Genomic DNA, 26055 nt, shown 5'->3' on the forward strand with positions numbered 1-26055 from the left:
CTTCCCCCTCATGTGATGGCATTTGGAAGGGGGGTCTTTGGGAGGTAATTAGGGTTATATGAGGTCATGAGGGTAAGGGTCTCCATAATGGGATTAGTGTCCTTCTGAAAAGAGGAAGAAACACCAGAGTGCCTGCACACTGTCTCTGATAGATGAGGACACAGCAAGAAGGTGGCTATTTGCAAGCCAGGAAAGGAATCTTCCAGCACCTTGATTTTGGATTTTCTAGCCTCCAGAACTGTGAGAGATCAATTCCTGTTGTTTAAGTCGTCCAGCCTATGGTAGTTTGTTATGGAAATCTGAGCTAAGACACTGTACTTAAGTCCTTGTCTGAAAATCCTTGGACATTCCGCCCACTGAAGGTGGGATGTATGTCCCGTCCCCTTGAATCTGTGCTGGGACCCACTTATAACCAATGGGATGCAACAGAGGTGATGTTGTGGGTGGTGTCAAAATTCTTTGACATTTGCTACAAAAAGTGAAGCCTAATGCCCTTTCCCTTGCATGTGGCCTTAGTGACTCATTTCTAACAAATAGAATTAAGTGAAAATGATGGGGTATGACTTCAGAAACTAGATTATAAAAGGCATTGCAGCTTCCTGCTCTCTCTCTCTCTCTCTCTCTCTCTCTCTCTCTCTTTCTCTCTCTCATATCTCTGTCTCACTCGGCTCTTGGGCAAACTGGCTGCCATGCTTTTAGGATACTCAGGCAACACATGGAGAGGCCCATACCAGGAAGAACTAAGGCCTTTTGTCAACAACCCTGAGGAACAGAAGCTTCCTGCCAATAGCCATATGACTGAGTATCTTGGAATTAGATCTTCCAGCATCGGCCAAACCTTCAGATCATTGTAGCCCTTGCTGACATATCGACTGCAATCTCACAAGAGACCTTGAGTCAGAGGCAGCCTGCAGAGGTACTTCTGAATTCCTGGCCCATAGACACTGTACAGTCCTAAAGTTTGTTGTTTTAAGCTGTTAAGCTTTGAGAGAGTTTGTTATGCAGTGATAGATAGCTAATACACTCTGCTCTTTCTGAAGCTAGATCAGAAAAAGCATTGAGTTTCTGCCTGGTTCCGTCCCCTTGGATCTGAGCCTTGAATGTAACTGGCTTGCAATCAGTCCAGCAATAGTGATGCCTTAATTTCTGAGGTTGGATCAGAAAAGACCGTGTGGTTTCTGCCAAGTTTTTAGGAACACTCCCTCTGGGAGAAGTCAGCCACTGTTTAAGACATTGGATGCCCTGAGATTGCCACGTGTAGGTACTCTGGCATCTCTGCTGAGAACTCAGCAGATAACCAGCGACCATCAGCCATGTGAGAGGATCATCTGGGACATGCAGCCCAGCCAAGCCTGCAGATGACTCCAGGTTCAGCCAACATCTCACTGCAACAAATAGGAGACCCCCGGCAAGAACCACTCAGCTAATCCCTTCTTGAATTCCTGATCTATGAAATCATGAGCAAAATGAAATAGTCATCCTAAGACACTGTCACACAGAGATAGCAACTGGAGTAGTCAGCCTTTGACGAAGACCAAACTAACAAGACTCATACGCAGGCACGGACTAGGTCTTTTTCTTTGCTTATGAAAATATTAAGCTTCATGAAAGGTGCTCCCGAGGGCTTTGCCATGCACACTATTTAGAAGGCAAACCCCACCAAGTAGAAAGTTTTAAGCATGTACCCCTCTACATACCATATAAAACAAAATAGAAATTAAAAAAAATAAAAATAACTAGAAGTGTGCAAGACCAGTGATGGTCAGTTTCCCTCTCTTGGACATACGCACTCCCCCTTGGAGGCCTTAATGGAGGGTGTGCCTCTTGTTTCAGATATGGAAACAGGTCACTTTGACCTATAGTATACAACCCCAGGGTTTTTACTTGGTGCTTGATTTGTGGCGGGATTTAAATTTCCAACCACTTTTTGGACTAAAAGTTGTTTTTGCAATTGAAATGTATGCTCATCATAAAAGTATAAATGCTATAGAGGAATATATAAAGTAAAAGGTGAGTCCCTTTCCTCTCCCAGCAATGCCATGGGTTGAATTGTGTCCCCTACTCAAATTCATATGTTGACATCCTAACCCCCCTGAACCTCAGAATGTGACCTTATTTGGAGATAGGATCTTTACAGAGGTCATGAAGTTAAAATGAGGTCATTAAGATGAGCCCTAATCCTGTATGACTGATGTTCTTATCGAAACAGGAAATTTGGACACAGACACTTACATAGAGGGAAGACAGTGTAAAGAGACATAGGAAGACGATGCATCTACAAGCCAAAGAGAGGGGCCTGGAACAGATTCCTCCCTCAGGGTTCCCGGAAGGAGCCACCCCTGCCGACACATTGATCTCAGACTTCACATGTTCAGAACTGCTAGAAAATACATCTCATCTGTTCAAGCCATTCAGTGTGTGGTACTTTATTATGGCAGCCCTAACAAACTAACATAAGTAATTTCTTGTGTCTCTCCAAAAAAAAAAAAAAAGTCTGACTATACCCATATTTGTGTATATGATTTTCTTCCTTACGTAAATGAATCATTTACTAATACTTCTCTACACGAGGAATTCTTCACTTTCTAATTTATTGTGCTAATCTTTCCACAGTAGCCTATGCAGGTGTATTTAATTCCTCTTAACAGCTGCATAGTATTCTGTAGTTGGGAGAAACTACACTTAATTTGCCCACTCTCCTTTTAATGGACAAGTTGTGTGCTTTCCATAATCCCCTGAGTTCATCAAATGCCTGAGCCTTAAGTACAGCAGGGTTGGTGAAGGATCTGCACACGGCAAATGTTCAAGGCCCACAGACAGACAGGAGTGAAGCATAAAATAAATGTCTATTTTATATGCTACTTTGTGAACACTTCCTGTGATTCATCTGTTAGAGCTCAGCTGACAGCCCCTCTTGTGGGTTCTCAGGGCACCTGCTTCCCTCCTTCCTTGCCCTTAGCACAGTTGCAGTTTTCCATTGATTGGTGTCACTTTCCAAATCATGTCTGCTTCCTTCCCCAGACCCTCTGGCATTGCTCTTGGCTGTGACTCTGGCACTTGGCACATCATGCTTAATTGGAGTAGGTTCTCAAGAACTGGTTATCAATGGAGAGAATCTTTGTAAGCTGTAAAATATCAGAGAAATGCATGACGGAGTCAATGCAAAGAGGAAGCAACTCCCCAGGAATGTGGGAGCAGCATCATTTCAGATCATGTGAACTTCCTTGAGGTCAAAGGTTTTGTGAGACCCTTCCCCCCGCACCGCCGTCATTTGTCGCTTTGCCTTCTGCTACTGTGGACCATTCAGAATTTGCAGCAGCTGATCCTCTCTCTTCCTGTGCTGGATTGACTCAATGTACCATTGAGGGAATGAGTTCTGTGTCCATTTTAGGAACGAGGCAATCAGTTACAGTCAAGTAAAAGCCAGAGTTGTTTAAGGTGAGCATAGACACTGGGGAAAGTGGGGTTAAGAACCATCATGGCCAGGGCAAACACTGGGAATCAAGAAACCAATTCACTAGGCATGGGACTTGGGCAACTTATTTCATAAGAATAAGAAGGCAACAACCATAAGAGCTGCTGGAATTTACCAAGCACTTGCCCTGCGGCAGACACTGCATTTGGCACACAGATTAACTCTCACAGCAATCGTGTAAGAGAGACACTGTTCCTATCCATTGTGCTCTGAAAAGAAGCCAAGTGTAGAGGGGCTGAGAGACAGCTCCATGGTCCTGCAACTCGTGAGTGGCAGAGCCAGGTTTTCAACCCAGATTTGCCCAGTTCATATTTCTTAACCACTACATGATCCCTCTGGGACATCCATTTCCTTTTTGGAAAAGGGGAGGATGGGACTAATCACTTAGAATCTTTGGGCCCCTGTAACTTAGCATTAGATTATCTCTCTTAAAAGAACTTGGGCCTTTTGTAGCAAGTTGTTTAGGCACCAAGGATCATTTATCTTCGAAGTGAAAGAAGCCCACCTCTTAAATATTAAAAGACTAAACTTGGTACAACGTTAGAAAGTTATAGTAGTGACTATTACAATACGAGTAACAGTAAAAGTCAAAACCATAATGAGATATTGCCTCACACCCATTAGGGCGGCTACTGTCAAAAACCCAGAAAATAACGAGTGTTGGTAAGCATGTAGAAAAATTGGAATCTTTGTGCATTGCTGGTGGGAGTGTAAAATGCCACTGTGGAAAACAGCATGGAGGTTTTTCAAAAAAATTAAACATAGAATTACCGTGTGATTGGTTGGGTGCAACGGCTCATGCCTGTAATCCCCAGCACTTTGGGAGGGCAGGCAGGCAGATCACGAGGTCAAGAGATGGAGACCAGCCTGACCAACATGGTAAAACCCTGTCTCTACTAAAAATACAAAAATTTGCTGGGCATGGTGGCGCACACCTGTAGTCCCAGCTACTTGGGAGGCTGAGGCAGGAGAATCGCTTGAACCTGGGAGATGGAGGTTGTAGTGAGCCGAGATTGCACCACTGCACCCCAGCCTGGGTGACAGAGTGAGACTCCATCCCCCCCAAAAAAAGAAAAAAGAATTACTGTGTTATTGCAATTCTACTTCTGGGGATATGCCCAAAATAATTGGAAGCACGGTCTTGAAGAGATATTTGTACACCTCTGTTCACAGCAGCATTATTTGAAATAGCCAAAAGGTGGAAGCAACCAAGTGTCCATCGATAGATGTCCATCGATAGATGAATGAATAAACAAAATGTGCTGTCGACATACAATGGAATATGCTTCAGCCTTAAAAAGGAAGAAAATTCTGACACATACTACAACATAGGTGAATCTTGAGGACATTGTGCTATGTGAAATAAGCCAGACACAAAAGGACAAATACTGTCTAATTCCACTTATATGAGGACCTCTAGAGTAGTCAAATTCCTAGAGACAGAAGTAGAATGGTAGTTGCCAGGGACCGGGAGGAGGAGGAAATGGGGGAGTATTGTTTAATGGATATAGAGTTTCAGTTTTGCAAGATAAAACATTTTCTGGGGGTGGATGGTGGTGACGGTTGCACAAAATATGACTGTACTTAATGCTACTGGACTGTACACTTCAAAATGGTTAAAAGGTTCAATTTTATGATACGTGCATTTCACCCCAATTTAAAAAAAGAATTTAAAAAAGGAACACCGGCGAAGGCTGTGACTTCGTTAGAATCAGCACTGTCAGTCAGGAGAGCCAGGGGGCACCACTGGCGTGTCAGCAGCATCTCTGTGGGGGAAGCTCAGCCCAGTCTTGGTGACTCTCTGAGGGAGCCCTGGGTTGGGCCTGTGTCTCAATCAGCCGTGACAGCTGAGCAGGGGAGCACTGCCTTCATGCTTGACGTGAGCCCTGAGACATCTGCCCTGGACATATCATTTCAGGAACATGAGGACTCCAAGTGGGGATCCCTGACAGCTGGGGATGGGGTGGCCGGAAGAAGAGGCTGCTTTTCAGATGGCCCTCAGACAGCAGCCGATGGCATTTGGCCAGATGCATGCATTTGTGCCACTGCTTTGGAACACGTTGGAGGGAAGAGGGCCCTCTGTGACAAGATAATTTTCTTTTGGGAAAGGGGAAGAACTGATTGGTTTTTAACTTTGTAAAGTTCAGAAATATCCAGTTTAACTTTGTCCTATCTCTGAATCCTGAGAGAGGCAGAGAAATGAGGGAGTGACATGCTCATTTTTTCTCAAGAAAAATGAAAGGTTAACCACTTACTGAGACTATAATAAGAGCGTGGGTAAGAAATACATGCTATGCAATATTCCTGACCAACAATGATGGGCTTTGCTACTCTAAAATGTTTGGAATCACTGGCCTAACAAAATGGCCGAGGCCAGCAACAGAAATGCCAGTGGAGGAGCATGAAAATTCTATGCCTTTTCTTCACATTAAATTTAAACCTCAACAATGGAAGGATGGAAAGGAGCAACTGCACAGTGTGGCTAACAAGGAAGCATCTCCATCAAGTCTCTTTCAGTGGGGGAGGGAGAGAACCCGACTCAACTGGCTGAAGACACAGAAAGAAATGTACTGGCTCACACACCTCAAGTGTTCAGGATGTTGCTAACTTCAGGCATAGCTGGATCCAGGTACTCATCAGGTACTCATACAAAGTCTTTCAGCATCTGTCTCTTTCCATCTTTTTTTTTTTTTCTTTTGAGACAAGGTCTTGCTCTTTTGCTCAGGCTGGAGTCCAATGGCACGATCAGGGCTCACTGCAGCCTCGACCTCCCCATCTCAAGCAATCCTGAGTAGCTGGGACCACAGGTACACAGACACCAGCTGATTTTTTTGATTTTTAATAGAGATGAGGTCTCTATGTTGCCCAGGCTGGTCTTTCCATCTTTTAGCCCTGGCTTTCTTCTGTGTTTGTTTCATTCTTGGGCAGTCCGTCTATTGGTGGTGGCTGTAGCAGTTCCAGGCCTGTATCTTACCAAAAAGAGAGCTCCTCTTTCCTTCCAAAAATCCCATAGTTGGTGCTTTGGGTCTGGCCTGCGTCACGTGTCTATCCTGAACCACTCACTGTGGCCAGGGTAATGGAATATGTATGCCGAATGGCCAGGCCAGAACCATAAGCCCACAGGGACTGTTAGGGTGGGGAAAAGCCTGGGAGCTGGTCCCCGAAGAAGGGGTGCAGGGCAACAAACACACAGCTGTCCTCTCCATGGGGCCTGTGAAGGAAGGCAGAAGCCAGGTCCCTTGGAGGATTCTGATTGCTTTCTTTCCTTGGTCCGTTATCTTTGCAAAGTGTTGTGGGGTTGTTGATACAGTGACCACTCTTCTCCTGTCCCACAGATACCTCTTGGTTTGAGGCATTGAGTTGCTCTGTGGTCAGAATGTTATTGATGGTGTTCTTGGGCAGTGGTTGTTCCATTTTGTTTTTTTAATTGTATATAAATAACTACAAACTTTTATTTTATTGTTCATGGGTCTGGAGTTGATTGTGTCTTGGTTGGGATTGGCCCACCAAGAGCTCCAGAGCTCTTTGGAGCCGGGGCATACTTGGGACATGCATTTCTCATAGCAGATCATAGGAGTTAAAGGGGCAAACCAAACTGTGAACTCTTCTATCCTTGAAGAGCTTTGGGCCACATTGCATTTGCTAATATTCTTTTGGCCCAACAAAGCACATAGGCAAACCCATTGCCAGTTTGCATCTGGGGTCTTTATTCTGCATCTCCTGCTCTGCAAGGCCACATGGAAGAGAGAAGAGAGAAGAAACGGGAGTCTAGTCTATCCCGTGTGGCCTTCATGAGAACTCATTAGTGTCTGGTTCCCTGCACAGAATTAGCTTCATGATCCATTTAGGCTTTTCTGTCTCTGATGGTAGTGATAAGGGAGATGTCTTTGCAACAGCTTGAGTTTCCTCCTTGAGATCAAAATCAAGGTTGAGCTATGCACCCCAAGCCCTCCAGGAATTGCTCCACTCAGTGTGTAAGGGGATGGTCTCCACTCTTACTGTCTGGACTCCTCTGCTGGTGAGGCAGGTGGTCGGGGAACGGTTGGGCTGAGTGCAGGCCTGGGAGAGGCCTGATCAAGGGGTGGTGAGCATAGGGCCAAGGGTAAGCTCAGAGAGCAAAGTCAACAGCCAGGTAGCCAGTCTGGATAAGTCCAAGGGCTAGGCAGAAAGAGATCAAGTCAGGGCAACTGGCTTGAGCCCACAGGACCAGGATAAGGCAAGAAGGTGCTAGACAGATTGGAGGGTAGAGCCCCAAGAAAGCCCCCGAGCAGCAGGAATTTGTAACCTGGGGGAGAGAAGGAAGTTGTTAAGATCTGGGACAGGACCCCCCTTCTTCACTGGTTTTCACCCTAAGAAGGAAACTGTAGCTGGCCATTCGGTCTTCCCTCTCATCCCTATCTTGGCAAACTTCTTGAAACCACTTAAAAATATTAATATTGGTAATTGCTTCCATGACTTCTCACTGCAGGCTGAGGAGCTTATATTGCATAGAAACACTCGCAAACAATGATATTTGTAGTTATTTTTCTTCTTTAGCTCCTGGAGACATTATGTATTTTACAAGATGTATGGTTAATACTGAAATCATCTTTCAGCAGCTCTAATATTGTTTCTTACAATTAACTTTAGTACTGCACAAATTGCTTTGGCATATTTGAGTACAAAAGTATCACCTGAAGCCCAAAGTATCAACTGAAGTGGGCAGAAAAAAGGCACACAGTTACTGCAAATGGAAATTTATGTTGTGGAAGAGCTGTTTTGCTTAGTTGTATTACATATTCAGACTCTGGGGATGGGTGATGGCAGAGCAGGTGGTGGTGGTGCCTCTGGAAAGGCAGAGAACAAGTGTCTCCTGTAGAGAATGTGGGGTCTTCTGCACAAATGGGTGTCTGCTGGTGACAACAGTCATGTTTCCCAATGTGGTGTGAGTGAAGGAGAAGCAGACAGCCTATACCTGTGTGATTGGAAGTTGGTATCGGTATGAGGTGGAACAGAATGAGTTAATTATTATTAATGATAATATCAAAATCTATGAGAATCTTGAGTACCATGAAGTGGACTCAGACTTTACCTGGTTTCCTTCTTTGAAACAACCCAACATAATAGTTACTATTATTATTCCCAGTTTTATAGATGAGGAAAACTGAGGGTGAGTGTGGTGAAACAGCCTGCTCAGTGTGACACATCCAGTAGGCAGCAGAGTGAGAATCCAAACCCAAGATCCACTGAAGCTCATGGTATGTGTCCAGTGTAAGCCCCCAGCATGACAAGACTGCAAAAGCCATAAGACAGGCTTAGCCAGTGTTCCTGGAAGCCCAGCGTGCTGGCTCCCTTGTACAGATTAGCACCCCGAAGGGTTGATGCTAGGGAAGGCAGCAAGGCCAGGGATCTTGTCTAAGGAGGAGCAAGGGAAGGGCTTGACTTTCCAATCAGGAAAGGGAAAGAGCCAAGGAGTGGACACGAGATGACTCTGCTAACATTCATCATAGCTGTCTCCCATTGGGTAGGGGTTAGGCAGATTGACTTTCAGCTTGGATGGGCCATGGATGGTCTACAGCTAAGTCAATCACTGAAGGCCCATCCCCTTTGCCTCTGTGATTGACTGAGAGATGGGCAGCTCTAAGACAGTTCAGGCCAATGAGATGCAAGGAGAGGTTTGGTAGGGGCTTTTAGGAAAGGCAGTCTGCTTTTTGATGAGGAGGTTCAGGAAGGCATTATTTGTCTCAATCCACCCCCTCTCCCCAACAGTGAACAAGAAAGCAGATATCCTGGCTGAATGTTGGCAGTCATTCTGGGACGACAAAGGCACCAACCTCAGGAGATGGGAAGACGGAGTCCCCAGGGATGCTACTGAGCCAATAGAGCCATTCTACCCCCAAGCCCACCCCACCTTGGGACTTCCTCTTGGGTGAGTCTGTAAATCTCCATGTTGTTGAATCCACTTTGACTTGGCTTTTCTTTTTCTTGAAGCTCAAGGCATTTTAATTGGCATAACCTAGCCTATAAAAGGAAGATTAATTTCTTTGACCTCAAGAAAGTGGAACTCGAATTAGAGGGGATGAGATATCTCCCTCCATAGCCAGAGCTACCTTGCAGTGAGTGTCCAGCATTGGAAGCACCCCTGCTAAGGCTGGGAGATTGCAAGCAGATTCCTTTTTTTCTTGTCTTGTCTTTTTTTTTTTTTTTTTTTAAAGACAGTTTTATTCTGTTGCCCAGGCTGGAGTGCAGTGGGGCAATTTCAGCTTACTTCAACCCCTGCCTGCTGGGTTCAACTGATTCTCCTGCCTCAGCCTCCAGAGTAGTTGGGACTACAGGTGTGTGCCACTGCACCCGGGTAATTTTTGTATTTTTAGTAGACACAGAATTTCGCCATGTTGGCCAGGCTGGTCTCCAACTCCTGACCTTAAATGATCCACCTGCCTCGTCCTCCCAAAGTGCTGGAATTACAGGCATGAGCCACCGCACCTGAACTGCAAGGGGATTTCTAACGAGAAGGAGAGACCCTGCCACTGGCAACCACACCACCATCAAGGTGGGGCCTCATGATCCACCTAAGAGTGGGAGCAGGGCTCTGAGGCAGGGCACTGATGCTGAAGACCCCTCTGTGTTGCAGGACAATTTATCAAAGGAAAATGAGGGCATCCATTCAGTTTTCCTTGTCCCACCTTCAGAAAAGACCAGGATTGTTGAAATTATTCCTCTAAAATCTCCTACATTTTAAGAAGGAAGGTCAAGCTGGCGCTAATGTAATGTGTACTCTAGCTTACATATTTTAGCTAACATACCTGCTTTAGGTCAAGCTGGTGATACAGTGACATTCTATTTTTTACTTATGGTATGCTTTATAGGAAAATGGGACGCTTCGTATGATTAATATTGGTGAGGCAATGTCCATTTTATCAGAGATAGAAGGTAAATTCTTATCACAGTACACTGTTATCAAGGTTAGAGGTTGTGATATCTTTGCTTTCTTGATTTGTTAAGAATCGTATTTATGATTTGGATCATTGCCAAGTCGATGGTCAGGAATGCTTCCTCACTTTGCCATGGCGATATTGTTCTGGGGGAGAGGGAAGTTGATTCATGTTATTTGTTGTGCTCATTTATGAACACATTGTCTGTTCTAGGTTCCTCTCACAAACCTTTTTGGATCTGACATCCATGAATGTATTTAAGCATTTAAAAATCATGACTTGTTTCCACCATGCGCCACCTACTTTCTGTGAGAAGGCGTGCTTTCTTTTATTTATCCTAAACATATGTTTTCTGAGCTTCCAGCAAATTCCACACCATCCCCTTAGACTAGTCTCCTGGAGTAGGACATGCACAGTTCTTGGCCACCACTAGCTGTGGCCATCCTCGGCTAATGTTGCCTTTGTTTTATGTGAATGGCTTATTTACTCTTCTCTGTTGGATATCAAAGCAACTTAACAGTGTAAGTAGACTTTGCTAAATGAAGACAGAAGTAAGCAGAGACTGTGGAATATATTGGGGCTACTTCTGTGAGATTTTACATGGTGAAGCAAAGGGAGAAGTTGACACAGGAGTTGAGCCCTTGCTGCCTTGCCCAGTATGTGATTTTATGGAAGAAGATGAGCAAAAGAAAGGCCTGTTGCAGGCCATGTTTTCTGGATGGTTGTTGAGTCAAGAAGGACTCGGGTGAGATATTGGGGCTCCTTATTTGAGCCAGCAGAAGCAGCTTTTTAGTTCCCAAATCAAATGGCTGGTACATAAATGTAAGGCTCTTATGCTTATTTTGTGACCTGAGAGATGGGGAGTAGGGAAGGAAGAACTAGGCATAGTCTCAGATGTCTGGGATAATTGGCATCATTTTCCTACATTATCCATGCTTCATGTAGAATGGGTTAATTGAGCCTGAAGCTTTCCAAATCTCTTGTTAATTACCCTGAAGCAGGCACGTTTGTCCCTTTCTTGGTCTAAAGCTGCAGGCAGATGTCTGAGGTCTTTTATCCTTGCCCAGCACCAAAGAGGGACCACAAAATCTGCCTCAGGTTTTCTCAAGGGGCCAGGTTCAGCACATGGCCCACCAGCCCCACTGCTCTGTGTGCCCAGCCGTCCACTTAACCACCTGATCCTGTTGTGTGACTTAGAAGGACGTGGCTTTTACAACTTGAAAGCTTGTTCCTGGACAGGAGTAATTGGTAGTAGAGAATCGGAGGAACTAAGGACTTCAGCATCACACCCCAGTTTAAACCTTTGCTCTTCAGCCAAGACGAGAGCAATGCTTGTCATGCTTGTCTCTCTGGCTTTTGGATAATATGGATAGCTGGTCCTTATGGAAGGCTGACTTTGGCCATATGTGTACTCTTTTTAATGATCTCAACTGCCTGACGATGTCTACACACTGCGTGAAGGACCTTATGCTCCAGAGAGGCAGGCTCCTTGCCTGGAGTTACACTTGGGGTGGCAGAAGTGGGACTCCTACTCAATCCTGACATACCGTAGCACAGCTTGTTGATTTGCAGACATGTGGTTGGATGTGCTGTTAAAGATTGGTGAAAGTAAGAATGTGTTTGCTCTAAATTTCCCTGTGAATTTCCTTGTCTGCACCAGCTGGCTTGGTTTGATCCTTTCCCCAGACTCTGATGCTTCTGTCAAGACAGAGCACATGCACATGCTCTTGTCCTCTGGCCCAGGTAAGGCTTATCCACAGAGCAGGGAGCAGTGTGCCCCCAGTGCCCGGGAGGTGGTGCATTCCACAAAGAGGTGAGTGGAGTGGGGGACTTGTCATTGAATCTCATGTAGTGGAAGGCCTTGGGGAGGTGACACAGAAAAATGTGCTACTCTGTATTGTCTCAGGAAGGGTTGAATTTGATTCTGTTGTTTCTGCAGATGTGAGAATAAATCTTGATGGCTTTCCTCTTTCTGCCTCTAACCATCCTGGTGTGTATTGACTGGTTTTACCTGATCATTTTCACCATTTTCCCCATGGTTTTAGTGGTCATTTTTCATTTCTTCTCTTGTAAATAATCAGTTCATGTGTTCTAGCACCAATTCTAAGCCTAGATTAGTAACAAGAAAAGTTCCCTGTTTTTGAAAGAAGATGTCTACTTTCTCTGTCCTCTTTATTGCCCAGAAAACAGGTATTGTGGAGATGTGGCCTTGATTGTCCTTCTTCTTGTCTCTTCCACCAATGTGGCTGACCTTTTTCTCCTCACTCTCCATTAATTAGCAGCAGTTTCCCTGTTCCTTGGCTCACAGTGGTGGACCTGGGAGCCTTAGCACTCACTGAAAACCCCTTGCTGCCTCACAAGAGTCGCTCCATGCTTGAAAGCCCATCTCAAATGCTGCTTCCTCTATGAAGCCCACCCTGGATTATGTTCAACTGGACATACTTCCTTATTTAAACCCTTTGGCACTGATATTCTATCTTTAATCATTATTACTCTTTTAGAACATGTCACCTTCCCATGTTTTCCAAGTCATAAAAGTAGTGCATGTCCATCACAGACAAATGGGAACTGCAGAAAAGCACAAAGAATAAAACAAAGATGACCCATGTAATAGCAGGTGCCAGCATTTGGGGAGCGTTATGTGCAGATTCTCTTCCAGATCCTTACCTGTGTTAATCCAGCTCATTTTCACAGCCACTCCTCGAGGGCAGTATTGTTTCAATCCCCATTTTCCATGTAAGGAAACGATGCTCCAGGAGGTAATGGCGATGAGTCTCAGATGGTAGGTGGGGCCCTGTGCAACCTAGAGATCTGATTAAACATGGTTGTCCCAGTTCCATGGCTGTGTGAGTTGGAGATCTCTCTGAGCCCCTGGGGCTTCTCTCTGCTCCTCCCTGGCCCCTGCATGCAGCCTGGGGTCTTAAGTGGGCATCCACTCCTCCTTGGTGGGTGCTGTAGGGAGACTGTAACTTTCTGAAGCTGCCTCTGTTTTATTTTAGAAGTCAGGTTTTAACCATAGGCATAAAAAGAGCAAGAAGTAATAACTGCAGCCAGCATTTATGGAGGGCTTCCCACGTGCCAAACCCTGCTCTGAGGGCTGTGTGTGTGTGAACTCACTTATTCTTCACACCATAGCTACTGTGAGGACCTGGACGGAGTTTACACAGTTAGAATGTGATGAGAGGGGCTGGTTTTAGAAGCTGGTTTTAAACGCCTGCTCTCTTGCCTGCATCTACATCCAGTGATGAGACAACCAAAACAGGTCTCTGTGGATCACAAGTGGGGACCTGAGGGGAAATGGCACAGCTTCTTCTGCAACATTAGGATTAGAACAAGAATCAGGGAAGAGCCTCACAGGCCTCTCCAGACTCCGGACCATGGGAAGGCCTCCCAGTTGGTGGGGCTGAGCATGGGACAGGGAGACCTGATGGGGTGTCCAGGCAGAGAGAGGAAAGTCAGCTTCAAGAGGCTTGGAGCTGAGCCCATGCCCCCGGGGCTCTGCTGACATCTAGGGATGTCCCTTGGCCAGGGCACCCCTGAAAGCTCCTTGTGTGGTCACTTTAGCATATGGCCTAATGGTCACTTGTGGATCACCAACAGAATGGCACCCATTAGAATGGCACTGGAGACTTTGCCAAGTCCCATTCGGCTGGTGGACACACTCTATTCTGAAAGCCCACCTGGAGATAGGGAGTGGGGGTCTTGACATCGAGAGGGATGGTGGCTGTGTACCCCAGCTCCCACTTGGGTGGGAATAGACAAGGTGAAAAACATTCCTGTTAGTCAAATGATTCCTTTGACTATCATCTGCTGATAGCTGAAGGTCAAGTTGTATGTCACCACCTTTACATGGGAGATCAGAGAAAGGAGGCGTCACACGGATGAAGGCTGGGAAGGCTTCTTGGAGGACAAAATATATGACCTGGCTTTAGAAGGACAGAGATGAATTCAGCAGGAGGAGGAGGAAGGCAGGAGCACACACCAGGCTGAGGAGAAGGAGTGAGGGATGGAGTGGCTCAGGCCCAGGGATGCGGACTGAAAGGACCCTCCAGAAGGTGGGATGGGGATGGCACCAAGATTCTGCACCTCTCATGCCTGGGATGGGGATGTGATGAAGGTCAGGTGAAGTATGAGTGTGGGAGTCAGACATTCTGGGCTTGAATCCTGGTTCTGGCACTTACTAGCTGTGCAATTTCTGTCTTGTGACGTGCAGTCACCTGATCCCAGCCTCTGTTTCTTCATCTGAAACCATGACACCTACATAAGGAAGCCACAATCAGGACTTAATGAGATAGTAAACATATAGTACTGAGCACAGTGCCTGCGGTGTATGTCATACTTGCTTAATACATGGTATTCATTACTCGTGTTCAACTGGGAAATCCATTCTGTGGGTCATGGAAATCTCCACCCACTGCTACTTTATTTCTGTGTCTTTGTGGAATGTCTCCAAGTAGCAATGAAATCACATTCTAGACTAGGCAACTAAAAGAAATTGGGAAAATCCTAGTGGATGTCCAGTTAGAGGAAAATTACTCAGTTTGCAAAAAGGAAATATTGGGATTCAATTTCACTAGTTTATTTGCTTTTGGTTTGGCTTTCATGGGAAGCTATACGCATCTGGGTACTTTCTTCCCAGCAAGCATGGGAGATATATATCTGGTTTCTTCATACACAGCGATGATGTTTCCCTCTTCCATCTACGGAGACAGCAGGGTTCAGGCTTGGAGTTGGGGTGGAACTGGCCCTCATCCACCCCACCCTCTCTTTATGCAGCAGATGACTGGGACATAGAGAAGCTGATGGGGCCACTGCCACCGAATTTCCACCTGCAGCCCTTCTCGGGGGCCACCACCACGCCCCTCACCAGCTCTCACTGACAGGAGAGAGCTTGGGGAGCTTGAGGAGCTGCTGACCCTGCAGAACTGCTCTGAGACGAGGGTGAGCTTTTCCAGGTGAAATGATTCACGGCTCGGCTGATTTAACGAATGAGTTTTTAATCAGAGAAATACATATTCAGGTATGTCCCATGCCCAGTGATGGCACCAAGCAATGTCAGGATTAGATGGGAAATTAGAGGCAATTTGCTCCAAGTGTGTGTACTTGTGTACCCTTAACAGAAGAATCCATGCAAGGGTCTTCTCTCTTTTAGGAAGCTCCCAAGTTCATTTTTTATTCAAAGCAAACCAGGAGAGCTCTGTCTACACTCATTTCTATGCATAGAACTTGACACTTTAAAAAGACAATGCTGAACTCAAGTTTTCCTGCCCCCACACCAGCCCATCCCTCTGTTCTTGGAACTGTTAGTTCCCAGGGCACTAACCCAGTAGTACTAGGCACCGAATAGGCATCCAGTAGGTGTTGAATGTTGTATATGGTGGACAAGGGCCACTTTGGAAAGTCATGTTTCATGGCTTCACTCCTCCCTGTGAGTCTGGGTGCTCTGAAGCCCCTGTCTCGAGCCCGCCATGAGACACACAGAATTTAGACCCTGTCATCAGTGTTAAAGGTCAGCTAACATGGTTTCCAAACTAAGCATGTATCACCATGTATCACTTGGACTTGAACCCAGGTTGGCTGAATTATCCATGCATCTAGGCAACCATCTATCCATCCATTCATGCAGCCCATGGAAATGTTTGGAGTGCAAGCACACTCCAGGTGTTGTGGCAGATACAAAGACTATGATAGAGGGCCTGGTCCTGGTGGATCCAGGATGTGGTGGGGGAGACTGTTCTAATGAACCACCTCCGTGTTGAGTTATGTGATAAGAGCTGTGATAGAGACAGGTGCAAAGAATACAGGGAGACAGGCATTCAGGCCTGGGATCTGTGCAACTGGGTCCTCATGCTGCCCTTACTTAAGGCTCAAAAGGTACCACTCTCCCAGCCATCAATACCACTCCACTGTCAAATTTCCTGCCCCACAATCCCGTCCTGTGATGTTGTGCTGGAGAGGGAGCATAGCTCCAGTGTCCCTTAACCATACCTAAGAGTATAACTACACAGGCAGATCACGAGGTCAGGAGATCGAGACCATCCTGGCTAACATGGTGAAACCCCATCTCTACTAAAAATACAAAAAAGTAGCCAGCGTGGTGGTGGGTGCCTGTAGTTCCAGCTACTCAGGAGGCTGAGGCAGGAGAATTGCTTGAACCCAGGAGGTGGAGGTTGCAGTGAGCCAAGATCGCGCCACTATACTCCAGCCTGGCAAGACTCCGTCCAAAAAAAAAAAAAAAAAAAAAAGATATATATATATATATATATATATATATATATACACACACACACATACAACTAAAGGTGTTTACTTCTAAATAGATGAAGAAATATGTAACATCCATTTATAAATCAAGAAATAAATAAAAATATAAAATATATAAAATATATTTATTTATATCTATATGAACTTGCAGAACACTTTGTCAGCCTAACATGGTTTTTCCCAGGCGGGCAAAAAATAAACATACATGTATGTGTATAAATATGTATATTGACATTAATGTATATGTTAGACATATTTAGAATAAAGATATACATAATTTACTTGATTACAAATACATATATAAATAAGTCTGTGTATTTGGGTTCAAATCCCAGCTGTGCAAATCATTAGCTCTGTAACATAGACATGTTCTGTCACCTCTCAGAGTCCAGCTTCCTTATCTATGAGATGAGGCTGATGTGACCTGCCTGTATCTCAGGGATGTGAGAAGGAAATGGAGTCACGCATATTAAGCACTGAAGAATAGATATTCGGGAAATGAAAGATGTTATGCATTATTGCAGAAGGATTGTTGCCTACAGACCCTGTAGTATTTCTTCACACCAAATCATGGGCAAGTTTTTTCCTGCCAATCCACCTGATAGCACAGAGCTGTGTTGTGAAGGGCTTTAAAACAGTCCTTCTTGTGTTCAGGGACCCTTTGGGAGGGTCAGAGGTCTGTGCATGTCCTTTGTCAAAGAATTCACTTTCCTTGTACATGCAGATGAGAAGTCAACCCTGAAACACAGGCCAGGCACGGTGGCTCATGTCTGTAATTCCAGCACTTTGAGAGGTGAGACAGGAGGATCACCTGAGGTCAGGAGTTCGAGACCAGCCTGGCTAACATGGCGAAACCCTATCTCTACTAAAAATAGAAAAATTAGCCAGACCTGGTGGCGGGCACCTGTAATCCCAGCTACTCTGGAGGCTCAGGCAGGAGAATTGCTTGAACCCGGGAGGCGGAGGTTGTAGTGAGCTGAGATCGCGTCATTGCACTCCAGCCTGGGTGACAAGAGTGAAACTTTGTCTCAAAACAACAACAATAACAACAACAACAACAAACCCCAAACAAACAAACAAACAAACAAAACACATCCTCTTAAACACAACTCAGAGGGCAACTCCTATAAACAAAAATGAGCATAATAAACATGGTGGCCCCGTGGTCTTTGGGCCTGGCAACTGGAAGTTAAGCCAACTCTGTTTGACTTCATTTCTGAAGGCAAACATAGCTCCAGCATGAGCCAAACTGGGCAGTGAGGAATTTTTCATGTTCCCAACACTTTCAACAATGCCCTATTATGCATGGTGACTCATGAATGGGCTCATGTCCACGGAACAGCATGTGTCTCTCTGCAGTGAGCACAGTGCTTTGCTGTATGTTTGAACTAATTTCATAGTCTGGTCTCCACCACAGATGTTACTTGCCTTCTTTTCTGACGGTTGCTGTAAGCTTGTTGTATCAGAGAAAGCCAGAGAAGGAAAGAGCTATGATTCTTTGCACTGGGCAATTGAGGATTTTGGAGATGGTGCTCTGGAGAGAAACTTGGGTTCAAGTTGAATTAAAAGTGAAGTCTTGGGTATCTTTGTAAAAAGGCACTTACCTTAGTTGGCAGGTCAAAGAAAACTCTCAGGTCGTGCATAATGGTTGTGGCTGCTGATGCCATCGGCTGTCTTTCTCTTGACATTCAGGGGAAAAGACAGCAGACTGTTTAAACAGCTCCTTGGATATGGCAGGGTCAAGGCGGCACAGGAAATTGTGTGCAGAGGCTGCTGATTTGCCTCGTAGGTTATTACAAGAATGAAATTGGGCAATTTTGTAGAGAATGAGAACCCCAGGAACACATACTTGATTTCTAACATTCTAAAGGGAGGGAAGAATTACTGGCATCTAATCTGTCCCAAGGACACCCTGCCCTGTTGTTTTTTCCTCCTGCCTGGCACACATGCCTTGGCTGTGCTGAGCTTCAGCAATTTTTGAAGGTGTCATGGAGCAGGTTGGGCTCAGAGCCAGCTTTGCTTGTGCTGCCTCAGACCTCTGCATCGTTGCAGACCCTGGAACGCCCATACCTCTTGGCTCCCTGGTGAACTCCTAGCCTACCATCAACAGCCATCAGAGACCGCAGTTTTTCCAGCAGGCCTCCTTGACTCCCCATGCCTTTGGTAACTGCCTCTGGTCCCGGCACAGATTTCTGTTAGCGCTCTTACCACCTTGTGTTGTAATGTAAGAGTAAGAATTGAAACTCCTCAGCAAGGTCTTTGCTTACTGCTCTGCCTCTTCAACTAGATAGCAGATTTCAGAGAGCAGTGACCTTGGCTGTCTTGCTCACTGTGTATTCTCAGCACCCAGGACATTTCCTGGCAAGCAGAAGGCACTTAGTAAATATTTGCTGAATGATCGAACGAATGAATGAATGAATGACATCCACAGACAATTTTTTGTGTGTATGATGAGATATATTAGGTTTCCAGGACACCAGAAACTCCTGCAGTTATCCATTCTAGTGTGTCATGATGTTGTCACTGGAGGGCCCCTTTTAAAAAGTACATCTGTTACCTGTTATCATTCATCAATGCCTGTGCATGAATGAGGTTACAGGATTACAAGGTACCTGAGGAAATAGTCCAGGTCTGCTTCTATTTTGGGGTAAAAGTAGGGAAGTGTGCATGTGTGCGAGGCAATGGGTAAGTGAGAAAGATCTGAAGCTGTAAGGTGTTGCTCGAAAGGAACCCTGAACTCAGAGTGCCCTTGAAAGAGGAGGAGACTGGGAAAGGGAAGGCAAGAGGTCAAGGTTTTCTATTAGTCTTGAACCCAAGCCTGGGGGAACCTTACAGCTGCAGAGTCCCAGGTGAGTTCCTGGCCCTTGTTTCTGGCTTCTTAGACAAGAGAGTAATTCATTAACCCATCTTCCATTCATTTACGTGTTCGTTAATTCAATGAAATCTGACTGACCATGTACAATGCACCAGAACACAACAAAAAGCAAAACAAACACATTTCCTACCCTCATGAAACTTATATTCTTGTTAGGGAGAAACAGCCACTAAACAAATAAATCTACTACTATTCCAGATGATCATAAATGCCCTGAAGAAGAATGGAGCAGGACAAGGCAGTGGAGAGCCAAAGAGGTTCTGTTTTTGATAGCACGGGTTGAACAGGGAGCCCGGGGGTGGATACCTTGAGAAGGGGATAGCAGGCAGAAAATAAAGGAAAGGACCCTGATTGCTGAGCTGCTCATTGGTGGGAGGCAAAGACGTGGGATTCAAGCCCAGCTTTGGGCAAGCATATAGAATTGGGTCAAAGATGTTCTCTTTGAGAATAATCCCTTTATATGAGCTGAAGAGGGGACTTTGACAGATAGGTGTACATTTGCGGCCTGGAATTCATTGCACCACTTCATCCCACTGAGCCCCACTTTACTCCTTTGTCAAGTGGGAAAGCAATGAGACCTCCTTCACAGGCTGCCTTGAAGGTTACATGAAATCCCATGTGTGGCAACGGCCCTCGGTGATTTATGAAGAACCATGCTAAGGAGAGCTATTTACAGGTTCACCACTTGTCAACCTGCAAAGGTGTTCAAGTTCCACAAGCAGTCAGTGATTGTTGGCCAAGGACTCCTGGGCCTGCTGAATCTTGGGTGCTGGTGGGGATCTTCCTTCATGCCTCCACCATAGGACTCCCATTAGTCTAAACTTAGATTCCTACAGTCTAGAGGTTAAACGTGGTTAGTGCAGGGCTTGCTGAGTTTCAGCAGGCACATAAGGGCATCACAAAATCCCTGGCATTTGTTCATCCTGGTTGGTGCCTGTGTAGTACCCGAGGTTAAAATTTCTTGACTCTCAGCCCTGTTAGGAGTATGGACTCTGGAGTCATAGGGCTGGAATGCACATCCCAGCTCTACCATTTACCAATTGTGCAACTTGGGCAGGTTACTCTCTATTACTCTGTTTCCACATCTGTAAGTGGAAGTCATAACAGTACTATCTCGTGGGACTGCTGGGAGAATTAATGAGTTAGGCAATGGCACTGGAAGCAGTGCCTAGCGCACACCCCCATATAAGTGTTTGCTATTCTTATTACTTTTGTTCTTCCCCCACTTCCACCGTGACTTCCTGTGGAGAAGAGGCTTGTTCTAGTCATCTCCTGGTTTCCAGTAGCTACATCACGCTTGGCATAGGGCAGTCCCTCAGTAAACGTGGGATGGATGGCTGAATAAATGGGTGGCTGGGCCAGATTTTATTTCTCCTAAGCTTTAGAGTGGCGAAGGGAACTGTAGGGAATGCTGATGGCACAGCTTGGAAAAGGTGTGCAGCGTGGGGCAAGCTTCCCACCAAATCCCTCTCCTGCAGGAACGCAGAATCTTCTTAGGAAAATTCTATGATCTGTTCAGAGACGTTTGGCTAAGTCCAGTCAATGCACCAGCAGTGAAAGAGCTGGTGTCTGGTAATGCACACCCTGAGTTTGGAAATATGACTGTAGAAATGTGAAATTGTGAACAAAGAAGGGGTATCTTAGAGCTGAGGAAGTGCAGTGCTTGCGGAGCGCTCACAACACACCGGACACCTTGGACACTTTCTCGATAGCCTTCACTTCACTGATGGGAGGAGAAGAGTATTTTGCTATCCTCAGTTTGCAGGGAAGAGACTGAGGAATGTTTTGGTTCACTGTCTTGCATAAGCCACACAGCTAATAAGGGCTCGTCCTGAGATTTGCACCTGAGTCTCTCAGGCTTTGGAATGCTGCCCTTTGCACTGATCTTCACTGAGAATGTGTAGCTGCCTGTGACTGGGAGAGGGGTTCTCACAGGTTCATAACTCTGTATGCACAGGGTACAGTCTAATCTAAGTGTGAATAAGTTCACCATTGCTGTGTCCTTGACTCATTTGACAGCTAGATGATTGACTCATTCAGGGGAAATTTCATTGCTAAAATGTAATATCAGTGGTATATACCCAAAAGAATTGAAAGTAAAGTCTTGGAGATAGACTTGCACACTCATGTTCGTGGCAGCATTATTCACAATGGCAAAGGGAGGAATCCACCAAGTGTCCATCAACAGAAGAATGGATAATCTTGTTAGACGTAGTGTATACAGGCAGTGGAATATTACTCAGCTGCGAAAAAGAAGGAAATTCTGACCTGTGCTATGAAATAGATGAAACTTGAGAGGACATTATGCTAAGTGAAGTAAGCCAGACACAAAGAGACAAATACTGCATGATGCCACTTACATGAGATGCCGGAATAGTCAAACTCAGACAGAAAATAGCATGGTGGTTGCCTGGGGCTGGGGGCAGTAAGGAATGGGAGTTATTTAATGGGTATGGAGTTTCACTTTTGCAAGATGAAAAGAGTTCTGTGGGTGGATGGGGCTAATAATAGCACAATGTGCTCAGTGCCACTGCACTTAACACTTAAAAATGGTTAAGATGGTAAATTTCATGTTATGTGTATTTTACCACACACACAACAGAATAAATTCCAGCTGTGTGGGAGCAGTTTGATATCTTATGATGGGAAGGATTTGAACTTGGCTTTAAGGAACTTAGGCTTTTCCAAATCTTACCAGTTAATTGGCGGTGAGTGCGAGTCAGCTGTGGTTCTACTGGGTACCCCAAGTATGGTCAGTGCTTCAGCAACTCGTGGGTTCCAGGACAACTTGAGTTGACAGTCTCCCTCCCTGCCTTCCTTCATGTTTATCAAATGTCTACTGCGTACCATTCACCCTGCCAGACACTGGACATGAAAACACGTATTCTGTGTGCATGCTCATATTTTCTTTCTTTCTTTCTTTCTTTCTTTCTTTCTTTCTTTCTTTCTTTCTTTCTTTCTTTCTTTCTTTCTTTCTTTCTTTTTCTTTCTTTCTTTCTTTCTTTCTTCCTTCCTTCCTTCCTTCCTTCCTTCCTTCCTTCCTTCCTTCCTTTTCTTTCTTTTTCTTTCTTTCTTTCTTTCTTTCTTTCTTTCTTTCTTTCTTTCTTTCTTTCTCTTCTTTCTTTCTTTCTTTTTCTCTCTCTCTCTTTCTTTCTTTCCTTTCTTTCTTTTCCTCTTTCCTTCTTTCTTCCTTTCTTTCTGCTTTCTCTCTCTCTCCTCTTCTCTTCTCATCTCTTGTCTCTCTCTCTCTCTCTTTCTTTTTTCTTTCTTTTTCGAGATAGAGTCTTGCTCTGTTGCCTAGGCTGGAGTGCAGTGGTGCAATCTCGGCTCACTGCCTTGTCCGCCTCCTGGGTTAAAGTGATTCTTGTACCTCAGCCTCCCCTGTAGCTGGTATTACAGGTGCCCACCACCAAGCCTGGCTAATTTTTGTATTTTTAGTAGAGACGAGGTTTCGCCATGTTGGCAAGGCTGGTTTCAAACTCCTGACCTCAGGTGATCCGCCCGCCTCAGCCTCCCAAAGTGCTGGGGTTACAGGCATGAGCCACTGCGCCCGGCCCCCATTTTTATTATTTCTATTGGTATATATACACTCTCTGTTTTGCTTGATATTGGTTCATGTCCCATTTCTTTTCTGTGATGATTTATTTCAGTAGAATGAAAGGATTGCTTCTGCTTTAACTTATGCTTTATGAAGGCTGAGCTGAGGGCTGCACCATCGGGCGCTTGGTAAGCTTGGGTGGCTGGCCCTGGCGTGGGGAGCGGGGTTGCTGAGAAGTGCAATTGGGAAGGGCCCCAGAGAGTCACTGTGCCCACAGTCAACGGAGTGTTTTCACATTTTTCCCAGTCTGGCATCGTGGGAATTTGCCTGGCCTGCTTTGTGGAGAGAGTCTGACTTGGATTCTGAGGGCTTGGAAAGATAGTCAGAAGATTCTTCCCTTCCCTGAAATAGCCATGCATTTGTTTAAAGACTTGACACCGTTCTAATGCTGGAATTTCCCTCTGTGTTTATTTTCACATCTGGGTGATGGTCTTCTGCCATAGGAGGACTTTTAATGAATCACTTCGGAGATTGCTTTGAATGTTTCCCAGACAGGAGGGGCTGATGCTTGTCTTTTTTCTGAAGCCTTACAGGGCAGGACTGACTTGGCTTCTCGGCTGGCCGCCTGGCGCTGTCCCTGGGGGAAAGCAGACATTTCTTGTCTTTCTGGGAAACCTGCGCCTGTGGAGTTTCTCATCTCAGGGCCCTCTTTATACGTCAGCAGGGAAAAAAAGGTGGAATGGACTAGAAATACAAGAGATAGACTGGGTTTAACTGGTTCAAGATGTACTCGGTGGTATTCCCTGGGGTAGCCACTGGTAGACACTTCCCTTCTGCTTCCATAGGCTCCCACCTGCAGTGTCCAGAGCTCCAGGAGATAAAAACGGCTGGGGTCACTTTCCAAAGTGCAACTTGGGAAGTTATTGGCTGCCAGGGGTCGTTTGATGGGCACTGCATCCAGGGCTTGCAGCACAGGCTGGGGGCTCTATGACCACGGAGTTCAATATTCCTGTTCGCTCTCAGCCCAACAGGTCCTTTGCGGTCACATCCCTGCTCCATGTCCTTCTGTCTCCCATCTCACCCATACTCCATGTTCCAGCCACATCTCATACACTCTATTGGGCATTTTCCAGTTACCTCCACCCCAGAGCCTCACTCTACTTGTCTCTGCCCAGCTCTGTACCCCAGCAGTCTGACTGCAAGGGATGCTTGGCCAGGCTGCCCTGCCCCAACCTCTGGCTTGTGGTTGGGTTGCTCATGGTGGGAGGGGTCCCACAAGAGATCTGAGGAGGGAGGAGAGAGGTGGGGGTATTCCCTCAGTGGTGCCTTAGAAGTCTCAGATCCTTTCAAGGTGGCCCTCTCTACATAATTTTCTCTTGCTGTATCCAGATAACTGCTGCCTCCTTCCATCTTTTGCATCTAGGGGTGGTGCAGCACCCCCAGCCCCCACAACTCCTACACTGTCTCTTGTGGTTTCCCTATAATGTACACACACCTTTGTTAATAGTCCATTTTCTAAACTCATCTTGAATTCTCTTGAGTATTCTAGCTGGAATTCAGACTGATCTATACACAGTGTCATTTTACACACTGGTACATGTTCCTATGCTGTTTCTCCTTTTCATTTCTTTTCTTTTACTTTCTTTCTTTTTTTTTCCCCCTGAGATGGGATCTCCCTCTGTCACCCACCCAGGCTGGAGTGCAGTGGCAGGATCTTGGTTCACTGCAACCTCCACTTCCCAAGTTCAAGTGATTCTCCTGCCTCAGCCTCCCAAGTAGATGGGATTACAGGTGCCCACCACCATGCCTGGCTCATTTTTGTATTTTAAATAGAGACTGGGTTTCATCATGTTGGCCAGGCTCTGGTCTCAAACTCCTGACCTCAGGTGGTCTGCCCACCTCAGCCTCCCAAAGTGCTGGGGTTCCAGGCGGGAGCCACCGAGCCTGGCCCCATGCTGTTTCTTCTACCCAGAATTCCCTTATGTTGGCTACCTGTTGGTCTGCTCCTTGTCCTTCAAAATCTGCGGAAATGTCACCTCTCTGAAGCCTGCCTTGAGTTCCCCATACAAGATAATCACTTTCTCCTTGGCCCTCTACCTCTCTGAATGTTGGCGGTCTTGTCCATATAGCATCCTCATGCTAACCCCTTGCTATCTAGGACATGTCCAAACTTTCCCTCATCAAAATTTTACAAAGTTTAATTTCTTTAAGGTCTGGTTATGTGACTGTCTAAGGAAACTACTTAAATTCCTGGTTCAGAGTAGATACTTCATGAAAAGATTAGACTACTTCATGCTAAAGTGTGGATGGGCTATGTGGCTTAAATACATTATCCCTCCCAGGGACACTCCACATTTATAAGGGAACTTTCAAAGTTAATATTCCATCCAATTAATCCTAAATTGCTAAGGAGTGAAGTGGGTCACTTCACGTCCTACCAAGTCAATGGGGTCTTCTTTGCGGCTCTTCAAACTATACCAAGTGCAAGGCTCCCCTGTCTGTAGGTTGGAGAAACAGAATCATGTCAGGTCAATCTCCAGCACGCAGAGGCTGCTTGGAAAAGTGAGCCAGGTTGCTCAACAGTGACTTAGGGGAGCTGTGTCTGTGGAAAAAGGCAGATGTGACTGGACACATCTCTGCTCAGCTAATATGTGCTTCCAGTCCTACTGGAATGTGATTTTCTAAATTGTGACTGGCCGACTTTCTTCTCTTGTGGTTGAGTTTGTAATAACATAGACTATGACTCTAGTTTTGCCAAAGTGGAAAAAAAATGCCATCCAATGGATTTTTATGGTGGTTCTTAAACATTTTTTAAAATGTCATTAAAGACGGAGCTCAGTAGCTCAGTGAGTCTTTCATGTCCCGCTTTGGGCTGATGAGCCAAGGCACAGACTTACAAGGCTGGGCGCGGGCAGCAAGGGATGCTACCCCGGGACGTGCCATCACCAGTTAAGTCGCCCTGTGCAGTTTTGCCTAAAAATGGAGCTAC

General features: G+C 45.6%; 1 long non-coding RNA gene across 1 annotated transcript in view; it reads left to right on the forward strand.

Annotated features, from left to right (window-relative positions):
• LOC144329601 (uncharacterized) overlaps positions 1–26055 on the forward strand; it is a 187560-nt gene that overhangs the window by 120345 nt on the left and 41160 nt on the right. Inside the window, exon 2 of the long non-coding RNA XR_013395005.1 lies at positions 9224–9383. This is a non-coding gene — a long non-coding RNA (uncharacterized LOC144329601). The remainder of the gene's footprint in view (positions 1–9223; positions 9384–26055) is intronic.

Source organism: Macaca mulatta, chromosome 6, assembly GCF_049350105.2.
Source record: "Macaca mulatta isolate MMU2019108-1 chromosome 6, T2T-MMU8v2.0, whole genome shotgun sequence".
In the NCBI taxonomy this organism is placed as follows: domain Eukaryota; kingdom Metazoa; phylum Chordata; class Mammalia; order Primates; family Cercopithecidae; genus Macaca; species Macaca mulatta.